This window comes from Heterodontus francisci, chromosome 29 (assembly GCF_036365525.1).
Source record: "Heterodontus francisci isolate sHetFra1 chromosome 29, sHetFra1.hap1, whole genome shotgun sequence".
NCBI classification, from domain to species: Eukaryota; Metazoa; Chordata; class Chondrichthyes; order Heterodontiformes; family Heterodontidae; genus Heterodontus; species Heterodontus francisci.
The window spans coordinates 40991682-41005391 of NC_090399.1; the positions used below are offsets into that span (position 1 = coordinate 40991682).

General features: G+C 42.9%; 1 pseudogene; it reads left to right on the forward strand.

Annotated features, from left to right (window-relative positions):
* LOC137345790 (nuclear factor 7, brain-like) overlaps positions 1–13710 on the forward strand; it is a 59438-nt pseudogene that overhangs the window by 9646 nt on the left and 36082 nt on the right.

Below are 13710 nucleotides of genomic sequence, written 5' to 3' on the forward strand. Positions count from 1 at the left end.
AGTCACAGTGGCTGAACCAGTTAAGTTTCTGGTCACCCCTGGAATTTTAATGTTGGGGGATTCAGTTTTGGTAATGACATTGAATACCAAGTGGAGGTGCTTAGACTCGCTTCTGTGGCACAGTGATTGCCTGGCACTTGCCTTGTTCGAATGTTACTTACCACTTATCAGCTCAAGCCTGAATGTTGTCTAGGACTTGCTGCGTGCAGGCATGAACTGCTTCATTATCTGAGAAATTGTGAATGGAACTGAAGACAGTTCAATCTTTAGCGAACATCCCCACTTTTCAGCTTGTGATGGAGGGAAGGTCACTGAAGCTGGTTGGGCTGAGGACACTGCCCTGAGGAACTCCTGCAGTGACATCCTGGAGCTGAGATGATTGACCTCCTCCAATAACCAGCTTCCTTTGTGCTCGGTATGACTCCAGCCAGCAGGGAGTTTTCCCCCGATTCCCATTCCGTTTTGCTCAGGTTCCTTGATGCCACATTTGGTCAAATGCTGCCTTGATGTTGAGCCATTCTCTGCTCACCTCTGAAATTCAGGTGTTTTGTCCATGTGTGGTCCAAGGCTGTAATGAGGTCTTATGCTGAACGATCTTCTCAGATTGCACACTGAGCCTCAGTGATCAGGTGAGTAAATGGTGTTATGGCACGACCGCTTGGGCCTGTTTGTCTGGTCCTAAGCAGCAAGGATGTTGTTTTAAAGGAATGGTTCTACTTATGCCCACATCATGTGTCGCTCAGGTTGTACATTCCTGCTTATCCCTACAAACACTTTGAGACATTGTGAAAAGCCTGGTTAGGTCTTCACACTGTTTTCCCTCTAAATGCAAACGCATATTATCTAATTTTCCTCGACATTCTGTATTTGCTGATCTGATAGTTAGAGGTTCATTCTGAGAATTTCCTAGGACTGCTCCTGCCTCATCCTCACGATCCTTTTCCTTCTCAACAGTCCCGATTACCTGACATACCTGTACTGCCTCCTCCCTGTGATAATATTGCTTTAGCATATTGATGTGACACAATCAGTTCTTCTAGCGATCAGGGGTGTCAATCAAATAATCTACCTTACCCATTCTTTTGATCACTCTTTATGGGCCACTGAACCATGCTTTTTAATGGTTCTCCCTGTAATGGTAACAACACCAATGTTTCATCCACTAGTTAAAAATCATGGGCTTTTGCATTCTTGTCTGCCCATTTTTTCATATTGGCTTGGGATGCTTTAAGTTGTCCCGAAGCTACACTGCAAGCTTTTGTGAGACTTTCCTGGAACACAGATACATAGTCTAGTATCTAAGATTCATTCTTTTGTTCCAAGAATCTGGCTTTTAAAAGTTTTAGCGGAATTCTTACTTCGTGTCTGTAAACCACTGAAAGCACTGAAGCCTGTAGATTCATTCGGTGAGTCTCTGCTGACAAATAAAAGAAAGTCTAGTCCTTTATCCCAGTCATGTGGATATTCGTGACAGTATGTTTGAGAGTCTGGTGAAATCTTTCTAAAGCTCCCTGTGTCTGTGGCTGATATGCTGAAGATTTCAACTGTCTAATCCCCAAATTGTCCATGATTTTTTGAAATATCCTAGACATGAAATTAGAACCTTGATCTGATTGAACTTCAAGTGGTATCCCATATCTTGTAAAGAATTGGGTTAACTTTTCTATGAGTGATCTAGCAGTAATTGTCCTCAAAGGAATAGCCTCTGGAAATTGAGTAGCCATATCCATGATAGTAAGTATGCATTGATGCCCCGCTTTTGTTTCTGGCAAGGGTCCTACAGTCTAACACCCTGCTAAATGGCTCCTCAATCACTGGTATAGGAGCTGGTGGTGCCGGTTTTATGGTAGGTTGAGGTTTTACCACCATTTGACAGGTATGGCATGTCTTACAAAATTGTGTCTCATCGTTTGTAAGACCTGGCCAGTAATAATGTTGGCTTATGCATGATTTGGTCTTCCAAATTTCCATATGTCCTGCAAAAGGAATGTCGTGTGCTAACCTGAAAAATCTTTGGCGATATTTAGGTGGTAACGCTATCTGTTCAACAACTGTCCAGTCTGCATCGGCAGGTCTATGGGGTCGTCTCCATTTTCTCCTCAAATCCCCGTTTGACAATTAATAGCCTTCCGGAACTCCGTTCACCTTAGCTTCTGACAGAGCCATGTGTGCCATTCGGTACATCTCTGGATCAGCTTGCTGTGCTGCAATAATAGATGATCTGTAAACATCTCATTTGGATTATCTAAATCCCCAAATAAAGTTTCAGATACTTGGCTATCTGTTTGTTTTGCCCATTTTACCTCTGACAATGGATCCTATTTAGTCTTTGCTCGGGTGACTACACACACAGGAAATATTCCCGAAACTTGTTCCTGCAATTGTTCAGTTTCTTTAATTTCACTTGGTTCCTCTGTAATTATAGGAGAAACTGATACTTTTGGTCCAGCCAAATCATTTCCTCGGAGTAGATCAATTCCCTTTACTGGCAAACTGTGGACAACACCTACAGTTACTATCCCAGATATTAAGTCGCTCTTTAGGCATACTTTATATAAAGATGGCAGGATCCCCAAAGACACATTGTACAGCGAGCTCGCCACTGGTATCAGACCCACCGGCCGTCCATGTCTCCGTTATAAAGACGTCTGCAAATGCGACATGAAATCGTGTGACATTGATCACAAGTCGTGGGAGTCAGTTGCCAGCATTCGCCAGAGCTGGCGGGCAGCCATAAAGACAGGGCTAAATTGTGGCGAGTCGAAGAGACTTAGTAGTTGGCAGGAAAAAAGACAGAGGCGCAAGGGGAGAGCCAACTGTGCAACAGCCCCAACAAACAAATTTCTCTGCAGCACCTGTGGAAGAGCCTGTCACTCCAGAATTGGCCTTTATAGCCACTCCAGGCGCTGCTTCACAAACCACTGACCACCTCCAGGCGCGTATCCATTGTCTCTCGAGATAAGGAGGCCCAAAAGAAAGAAAGAAAAGAAGACATATAAAGGTACGGGTATATACACCCCGTCAATTCAATTAACTAAAACTTTCGCGTTCAAGGCACTCTCTGGTGAAAACCTTATATCTTTTCCCAGCAAGTGTATTTGGGCTGCCACTGTGTCCCTGAGTATAATGATAGGTTTTCCTGCCTCACTTACAGGATATGGAGTTACTCTCCCCTTCGACAAACATTCATTATAACTCTCACTACACTCCTTTTTAGTTTTAGTATCTGGTTTCACAGCTGTCATTAAAGCTACAGACTGGTCTGCCATACTCTCAGTCAGAGTCTTTTCCTCTGCACTAGCTTTGCGTACCCCAACAAGTCCTATGAGTTTACCTCGCAATTTTCAGCACTCTGAATGAAGGTGACCCGTTTTGTGGCAATAATAACACTTTAGCTTGTGAACCTCACTTTTACCCTTAGCACCTTCCTTTCTGACCTGAGGAGGTGATCCTGGGGCGTTCCCAGCTGTTCCTTCTTGTCCCTGGCTACTTGCCTTCCTTTCACTCTCCCATTTTCTATCCTTCTCGGGTTTGTGGGGGTGGCGGACAAAAGCTCAAAATCATCAGCAATCTCTGCTGCTTGCCTAGCTTTCAAAACTTTCAGGTTATCTTTGAGTTCTCCCTATTGATGGAATGGAGTTTTTAAACTTTTCTAAGAGAATCAATTCTTGAAAGTTCTCAAATGTGGTTTCCATTTTTTAATGCCCATATCCAATGGTCAAAAGTAATTTGCTTCACCCTCTCAAATTCTAAATATGTTTGACCAGCCAATCTCCATAAGTTCCGAAACCTCTGACGGTAAGCTTCAGGGACTAACTCATACGCAGCAAGAATAGCATTTTTTTTGCCATCTCATAATCTGCAGAAGCCTCTTCAGGAAATATGGCATAAACTTCATGAGCTCTGCCTCCGAACCTGCTTTGCAAAAGCAATGTCCAGCTTTCTTTTGGCCTTTTCATCTGTTTGGCTATTTTTTTCAAAAGATATGAAAAATTCTTCTGCCGTGCCTTTCCTCAAACTTAGGAAGAGCCTGTATAAATGTAAACAATGTTTCGCAGGGTACTGAGCTGAATTCAGCTTTTTTCCTGACCTGAATTTTCCCTGGATTTAAGACTAACCCTTTGTTTTAATTCCATCTCTTTTAACTTAAATTCCCACTCCTCTCTTTCACTTTCTCTCTAATCTTCAAGTTTCCTTAATTCTTTTTCTGCCTCAAGTTTCTTTTTCATTTTTAACTGTATCCGAGCCAATACCACTGCATCGCTCTCTGACCTGCTGCTTTCGTGTTCCTCATATTCTTCCTCCTCCATCTTCCTCTTCCTCCTCCTCTCCCCAGATGATGGTCTATTATGTTAATTATCTCTGCTTATTTGGCACCTAATTTCAATTCCAAACACAATTTTGCTGCCAATTCTTTTAATTTGTTCTTAGTTAAAGTTATCAAGTCACTCAGGGAAACACTCTGCTTTCCCAAAAATTCTCCTGCAACCGCTAATGCCATTACTATGGTGTAGACTGTACCTTATTATACAAGAGACCTGGTTCCTTGTATTTCTTTGTAATTGGCATTAGATTTAGATCAAAACAATTAAATTTCCAAATGATATGATCCCAGCCGCGAGAACAATTTATATGATGCCCGATGCAAGACTCCAATTTATACGTTATCCCATAAATGAACTATTAATATCATTCCAAACATGAGCCCTCCAAATTAGTCTGATTCTGATTCCAGACGTAAGCCATTTAATTAAAATATGATTTGACCACGAACAAGCCTCCAATTAATAATATTGTGGCACAACCGCTCAAAACACAGCCCCCAAATCAAAATATATGCCTGTAAAAATGGTACGGCAAATATCATGGGGGATTTCAATCTACATGTAGATTGGTCAAACCAGCTCAGTCAAGGTAGCCTTGAGGAGGAATTCGTTGAGAGTATCGTGATAGTTTTCTTGAACAGTATGTAATGGAACCGACGAGGGAGCAAGCTATGCTGGATCTAGTCCTGTGTAATGAGACAGGAATAATTAATGACCTCATAGTTAGGGATCCTCTTGGAAGGAGTGATCACAGTATGGTTGAATTTAGAATACAGATGGAGAGTGTGAAGATAAAATCCAATACCAGGGTCCTGTGCTTGAACAAGGGGGACTACAATAGAATGAGGGAGGACTTGGCTAAAGTAGACTGGAAACAAAGATTTTATGGTGGGACAGTTGACGAGCAGTGGAGGACTTTCAATGCAATTTTTCAAAGTGCTCAGCAAAAGTATATTCCAGTGAAAAGGAAGGACTGGAAGAAAAGGGGTAATCTGCCATGGGTGTCTAAGGAAATAAGGGAGGTTATCAAATTGAAAGAGAAGGCATACAAAGTGGCCAAAAGCAGCATGAAACTAGAAGATTGGGAAAACTTTAAAGGTCAACAGAAAGCTACAAAAAGAGCTATGAAGAAAAGTAAGATGGAACATGAGAAAAAACTAGCACAGAATATAAAGACAGATAGCAAAAGTTTCTATAAATATATAAAACGAAAAAGAGTGGCTAAAGTAAATGTTGGTCCTTTAGAGGATGAGAAGGGGAATTTAGTTATGGGATATGATGAAATGGCCGAGGCATTGAACAGGTATTTTGTATCGGTCTTCTCAGTGGAGGACATTAATAACATGCCAGTAATTAACAAAGAGACGAACGTAGGTGAGGACCTGGAAACAATCATTATTACGGAAGAGGTAGTGTTGGGCAAGCTAATGGAGCATAAGGATTGATAAGTCTCCTGGCCCTGATGGAATGCATCCCAGGGTACTAAAAGAGATGGCGGGAGAAATAGCAGGTGCACTGACAGTAATTTTCCAAAATTCGCTGGACTCTGGGGTAGTCCCAGTTGATTGGAAAACAGCAGATGTGACATCACTGTTTAAAAAGGGAGGTGGACAAAAGATGGGGAATTATAGACCAATTAGCTTAACCTCTGTAGTGGGGAAGATGCTCGAGTCTATTATCAAGGAAGAAATAGCAGGGCATCTCGATAGAAATTGTCCCGTTGGGCAGACGCAGCATGGGTTCATGAAGGGCAGGTCATGCTTGACAAATCTTTTGGAATTCTCTGATGACATTACGAGCAAGGTGGACTATGGGGACCCAGTGGATGTGGTGTACCTATATTTCCAAAAGGCCTTCGACAAGGTGCCGCACAAGAGGCTGCTGCATAAGATAAGGATGCATGGCGTCAGGAGTAAAGTATTAGCATGGATAGAGGATTGGTTGACTAACAGGAAGCAGAGAGTGGGGATAAATGAGTGCTATTCTGGTTGGCAATCAGTCACTAGTGGTGTGCCTCAGGGATCGGTGTTGAGACCGTAATTATTTACTATTTATATAGATGATTTGGAGTTGGGGACCACGTGTAGGGTGTTAAAGTTTGCAGATGACACTAAGATGAGTGGCAGAGCAAAGTGTGCAGATGACTGTGAAACTTTGCAGAGGAACATGGATACATTGAGTGAGTGGGCAAAGGTCTGGCAGATGGAATACAATGTTAATAAATGTGAAGTCATTCATTTCGGTAGGAGTAACAGGAAAAAGGATTATTACTTGAATGGTAAAAAGTTGCAGCATGCTGCTATGCAGAGGGACCTAGGTGTCCTTGTGCATGAATCGCAGAAGGTTGGTCTGCAGGTACAGCAAGTAATTAGGAAGGCAAATGGAATTTTGTCCTTCATTGCTAAAGGGATTGAGTTTAAAAGCAGAGAGGTTATGTTGCAGCTGTATCGGGTACTGGTGAGGCCGCACCTGGACTACTGTGTGCAGTTTTGATCTCCTTACTTGAGAAAGGATATACTGACACTGGAGAGGGTGCAGAGGAGGTTCACTAGGTTGATTCCGGAGTTGAGGGGGTTGGCTTATGAGGAGAGACTGAGTAGATTGGGATTATATTCATTGGAGTTCAGAAGAATGAGGGGGGATCTTATAGAAACATATAAAATTATGAAGGGAATAGATAAGATACAAGTAGAGAGCATGTTTCCACTGGCAGGTGAAGCTAGGACAAGAGGGCATAGCCTCAAGATTAGAGGGAGCAGGTTTAGGACTGAATTAAGAAGGAACTTCTTCACCCAGAGGGTTGTTAATCTATGGAATTCCTTGCCCAGTGAAGTAGTTGACGCTTCTTCAGTAAACGTCTTTAAAGCTAAGGTAGATATCTTTTTGAACAATAAAGGAATTAAGGGATACGGTGGGAGCGCGGGTAAGTGGATCTGAGTCCACGAAAAGATCAGCCATGATCTTATTGAATGGTGGAGCAGGCTCAAGGGGCCGGACGGCCTACTCCTGCTCCTAGTTCTTATGATCTTATGATTGTGGTGGGAGCAATGCACTGTCAATTCTGTCCTTACACCCCACATGTTGCATAACATATACCTTTAAGCTTTCCAAATCAAAGAAAGCAGCCGTCGAATTTAACAACCGAATAACCCTCGAATAAGGTAAATCAAACCAGGTAACTTATATATCAACAAATTAACCGTTTATTTGAAAAAAAAACTAAAATCTTAAACACTACTATGATAAACCAATATCTAAAGACCTTATAACTTATTTAAAGAATCTAACTTCTGCATTTGTATACATATACCCGAACTATCAGAAGTTTGGTGTTTAATGTTCTGCCCGAAAAATAAAATAGAATAACAATAAAGTCTTTGTGGATTTACGCTCCTGACTAAGTGGAATCTTCCAATGTGGAACAGTCCAAGGTTGCTTGAAGTCTTTCAAGGCCTGAAGAATCTGACGGTAGGAGTTCAGCAATTACAGTTCAGTAGTTGAAGCATCAAATTCTTTTTCTGTCCAGCGATGAACACAATAGATCGACAAATAGCTATTTTTAAAAATTAATCTGGCTTGACTTTTCAGAATTCTGAAAGGGAATAATAAATAAGGTTCAAATAGACTGAGAGAGCTCTTCTCTTTCCTTCATGTGCCAGAACAGTCTGTGTCTGTATCAACTGTCTCTGCAAAGCCAATTTTTTCAAAGTTAAATGGCAATATTGTATGTTCTGTTCTCCCTCTCTGTGTGGCTGCATCCAGGGCAACCAATATGCACCTTCTGGTTGCATCTAAAGCTGGCTGCCTTGAAGAAGTATTGATCTCTTATAGCCTTAAAGGCACTTTGCATATCATGACAACGGTGTTTGATAGCATTGTCAATGACACCGTCCATCACTTTGCTAATGATTGAGAGTAGGCTGCTGGGGCTGTAATTGAAAGGATTGGATTTGTCCTGTTTTTTGTGGGCAGGACATACCTATATGGTAGATGCCAGTTTTGTAGATGAACTGCAACATCTTGTCTAGAGATGAAGTTAGTTCTGAAGTACAGGCCTTCAGCTTTACAGCTGAGATGTTATAGGGCAACAGCCTTTGCTCTATCCAGTGCACCCAGCCATTTCTTAATATCATGTGGATTGAACTGAATGGCTGAAGACTGACGTCAGTGATGGTGGGGACCTCAGAAGGAGGCTGAGATGGATCATCCACCCTACACTTCTGTTTGAAGATTGGGGTGAATGCTACAGTTTTGTCTTTTACACTCACTCGCTGGTCTCAGCTATCGTTGAGGATGAGAATGTTCATGGAGCCTCCACCTACTGTTAGTTGTTTAATTGTTCACCCCCAGTCATGACTGGATGTCACCAGAACGGTGTTCTGATCCATTGATTAGGGGATCACTGGCCTCTGTCTGTAGCTTGCTACTTCTGTTGTTCTGCACACATACAGTCCTGTGTTGTAGCTTCAAATGGTTGAAGCCTCATTTTCAGGTCTGCTTGGTGCTGTTTCTGGCCGGTTCTCCTTCACTGCTCCTTGAACTAGGTTGGTCACATGGTTTGAGGATAATGGCGGTGTGAGGGATCTGCCGGGCGACGATGTTACAGATTGTGCTGGATTCTAATTCCGCTGCTGCTGCTATAGTAGCACTCGGGCTGCAGATGGGGATGGTTTAATAATGATAATCACACTGAATGTCAGGAGGAGGTGGTTAGACTCCTTCTTGTTTGCAATGGTCATTGCCCGACACTTGTTTCCCGTAAATGTTACTTGCCATTTATCAGCCCAAACCAGGATGTTGCCCAGATCTTGCTGGGTGTGCGACTGCTTTGTTATGTTAGAAATTGAGAATGGATTAAACACCGCAACCGTCTGCGAACATCCCACTTCTGACCATATGTTGGAAGCAAGATCATTAATGAAGTAGTGGAAGATGGTTGGTCTTAGAACACTGTCCTGAGGAACTCCCTGAAGCAACGTACTGCTGGCGACCATCTTCATTCTCAAGCTTTTTGAGTTTTGTTGGAGTTGCAACCATCCAGGCAAGTGGAGAATAATTCATCACTCTCCTGACTTGTAGGTGGTCAAAAGACTTGTGGAGTCAGGAGGTGAGTCACTCACGGCAGAATATCAAGTCTCTGACGAGCTCTTCCAACCACATCATTAATGGGACTGGTTTCGTTAAATTTCTGGTCAATGGGAATACCCAGAGATGTTGATGGTGACAAGTTGAACAATGGCAATGACATTAAATGACAAGGGGAGGTGGTTAAACACTCTTTTGTTGAAGATGGTTATTGTTTCCTTCTTGTGTGATGTGAATGTATTTGTCACTTAACAACCCAAGCCTGGATGTTGTACAGGTCTTGCTGGATGTGGACACAGACATCTCAGGATCTGAGGAGTTGAGAATGGAACTGAACACTACAATCATCAGCAAACATCCCACTTCTGACCTTAGGATGGAGGGAAGGTCATTGATGAAGAAGTTGAAGATGCTTGGGCCCAGGGCATGACCCTGAAAAACTCCAGCAGTGATGTCCTGGAACTGAGATGATTGGCTTCCAACAACCACAATCATTTTCCTTTGTACTAGTTATGATTCCAACCAGTGGAGAGTTTTCCCCCTGATTCCCATTGTATTCTGGTTTACTGGGGCTCCTTGGTGCCACACTTGATGTCAAGGGCTGTCGCTCTCCCCTCACTTCTGGAATTCAGCTCTTTTGTCCATGTTTTAACCAAGCCTGTAATGAGGTCTGAAGCTGAGTGCTCCTGCAGAACCCAAACTGAGAATCGGTGAGCAGGTTATTGGTGAGTAAGTGCAATTTGGGAGAGTGAAAGGAAGACAAGTAGCCGGGGACAGGAAGGAACAGCTGGGAATTCCCCAGGATCACCTCCTCAGGTCAGAAAGGAAGATGCTGAGGGTAGAAGTGAGGTTCGCAAGCCAAAGTGTTATCATTGCCACAAAATGGATCACCTTCATTCAGAGTGCTGTAAATTGCGAGGTAAACACATAGGACTTCGAGTCATAGAGAGATACAGCACTGAAACAGGCCCTTCAGCCCACCGAGTCTGTGCCGTCCAACAACCACCCAGTTATACTAATCCTACATTCATCCCGTATTCCCTACCACATCCCCACCATTCTCCTACCTACACGAGAGGCAATTTACAATGGCCAATTTACCTGTCAACCTGCAGGTCTTTGGTTGCGGGAGGAAACCGGAGCACCCGGCAGAAACCCACGTGGTCACAGGGAGAACCTGCAAACTCCGCACAGGCAGTACCCAGAATCAAATCCAGGTCGCTGGAGCTGTGAGGCGGTGGTGCTAACCACTGCGCCACTATGCCGCCCACTTGTTGGGGTACGCAAAGCTAATGCAGAGGAAAGGACTCTGACTGAAAGTATAGCAGACCAGGCTATAGCTTTAATGACAAAAATTCATTATAACTCTCCCTACACTCCTTTCTAGTTTTAGTATCTGGATTTGCAGCTGTCATTAAAGCTATGTTGGCTCCATAGAAGGCCAAAGGTACCATTGTTACACTGGACCTGTACCAACTTCCATGGTAACAACCCTACCCTCCATCTCTATTGAAGTTACCCCTTTGTTAAAACTTACAACATCGTACAACTTCAACACAGTATAGGCATATTGATGAGTACCGTTATTCTCATTCTCACTACCACATGTATCTTCATCCAATTTGTGAATGTCTATATTTGTATTCTGTCTTTGTTTACAAGGACAAGGGCAGCAAATACATGGGAACACCACCACCTGCAAGTTCCCCTCCAAGTCACACACCATCCTGACTTGGAAATATATCGCCATTCCTTCACTGTTGCTGGGTCAAAATCCTGGAACTCCCTTCCTAACAGCACTGTGGGTGTACCTACTCCAAATGGACTGCAGCGGTTCAAGAAGGCAGCTCACCACTTCCTTCTCAAGGACAATTAGGGATGGGCAATAAATGCTGGCCTGGCCAGCGTCGCCCACATCCCATGAATGAATAAAAACTAACTCTGTCTTTGCCTCAGATTCATTGTTTGGTTCTGTTGTGTCTGAATCTTTCCTTGGGCTTCCTCATTTTCTCTCAATGTGTCCGTTTTTTGAGCACCGTCTGCAACTAGCTGATTTAAACCAACACACGTCAGGGTGGTGATTCTTTCCACATTGAATATGATTTTTGCTTGTCACTGCTCTTCACCTTGTTCTGAAAATCCCTTTGTGCTTTCCATGCATGGTGTTTACTATGGTGTCTGATCTTCTCAGCTTCAGCTCAACTCCCGTCAGCGGTGGGTCAGTTCTCGTCTCCCCGCTGTTACTTCACATGTGAGTGTGAGGTCCACTGCCACTCGAAATATTAGCCTCAGGTCCTCACTCACTTTTCCCATAATCTTGAGCGATGTGGATTCACTCCGTAGACACAAATGAAACGATCACCCTGGCTTTCATTCAATTTGTCCCAGTATTTGTAATTTAGCAATAAGTGTTGTAACTGCACAACATAATCACTGATAGAGTCTGCCTGCCCTTGATCTCGGTCAACAAATTTTCATCTCTCTGCCACTCAGCTCTTTCCGTAGCATGATTCGCTGCTGGATTTGTCTGGTGAAACCAAGTCTTGCACTACTCCATAGCAGTGTGCTCCTATCAAATTCCACAGAATAGCCACTACCTGCATATTTTTTGCATTATTGTCTGCACTAGGTCCCTTCAAACTATTCATGATGAGATACAACTGAAACTGTTCAATATACAATCCCAGTCTTCACTATCATCGTAATTTGCTGAAAATGGTGGCAAAAATTGACTGATTTGAACCCACTGAATCTGCATTTTGTCCAATTTGTTAGACATCTATTTTGAATCCCGATTCATTGTCAATTTTGTGGATGCCAAAGAAATCACCCCCCTCATTTTTAAAAATATTTCTTTTTAAGAACATAAATGTAAGAACATAAGAACTAGGAGCAGGAGTAGGCAATTCAGCTCCTCTAGTCTGCTCCGCCATTCAATACGATCATGGCTGATCTCATCTCGGCCTGAACTCCACTTTCCTGCCCAATCTCCATAACCCTTCAACCCATTTCTAATTAAAAAATTATCTATCTCCTCCTTAAATTTACTCAATGGCCCAGCATCCACCAACTCTGGGGTAGTGAATTCCACAGACTCACGACCCTTTGAGAGAAGTAATTTCTCCTCAGCTCTGTTTTAAATCTGCTACCCCTGATCCTAAAACTATGACCTCTTGTTCTAGATTTCCCCACAAGAGTAAACATCCTCTCTAAGTCTACTTTGTCAATTCCCTTAATCATCTTACATACTTCAATTAGATCTCCTCTCATTCTTCTAATCTCTAGAGAGTAAAGGCCTAAACTGCTCAATTTGTTTTCATAAGACAAACTCCTCATCTCTGGAATCAGTCCAGTGAACCTCCTCTGAACTGCCTCCAATGCAACTACATCCCTCCTCAAGTAAAGGGACCGAAACTGTACGCAATAATCCAGGTGCAGTCTCACTAATGCCTTGTGCAGTTGCAGCAACACTTCCCTACTTGTATACTCTATTCCTTTAGCAATAAATGCCAAAATTCCATTTGCCTTCCTTATTACCTGCTGCACCTGCATACTAGTTTTCAGTGAATCATGCACGAGGACAGTCAGATCCCCCTGCACTGAAGCACTCTGACGTTTCTCTCCATTTAGATAATAATTTGCCTTTCTATTCTTCCGACCAAAATGGATAACCTCACACTTATCCACATTAAACTCCATCTGCCAACTTTTGGCCCATTCACCTAACCTATCCATATCCATTTGTAAACTTAACGTCATTAACGTAGATTGTAAATATTTGGGGCCCGAGGACTGAACCCTGTGGCACCCCACTAGTTACATCTTGCCAACCAGAAAAAGAACCATTTATCCCAACTCTCTGTTTTCTGTTGCTTAGCCAATTCTCTATCCAAAGCTAATAAATTGCCCGTAACCCCATGTGATCTTACCTTGTGTATTAACCTTTTGTGCGGCACCTTATTAAATGTCTTCTGGAAGTCCAGATATACTACATCTACAGGATCCCCATTATCCACTTTCCTTGTTACCTTTTCCCCAGTGATGATGATTTTTCTAAGTTTCTCCCTTTCTATAACTTCTGCATCCTCATGAAGTCCTCATCCATGCCTTTATCATCTCCAAAATTGACTGATCCAACGCTCTCCTGATTGGCCTCCCATTTTCCACCCTCTGTAAACTTCAGCTCATCCAACTCTCCTGCTGCTCTGTGTCCTAACTCACAGCAGGTCCCATTCAGCCATCTCTCCCCGTGTTCACTGACCCACATTCACTCCTGGTCCAACAACAACTCAATTTTAAA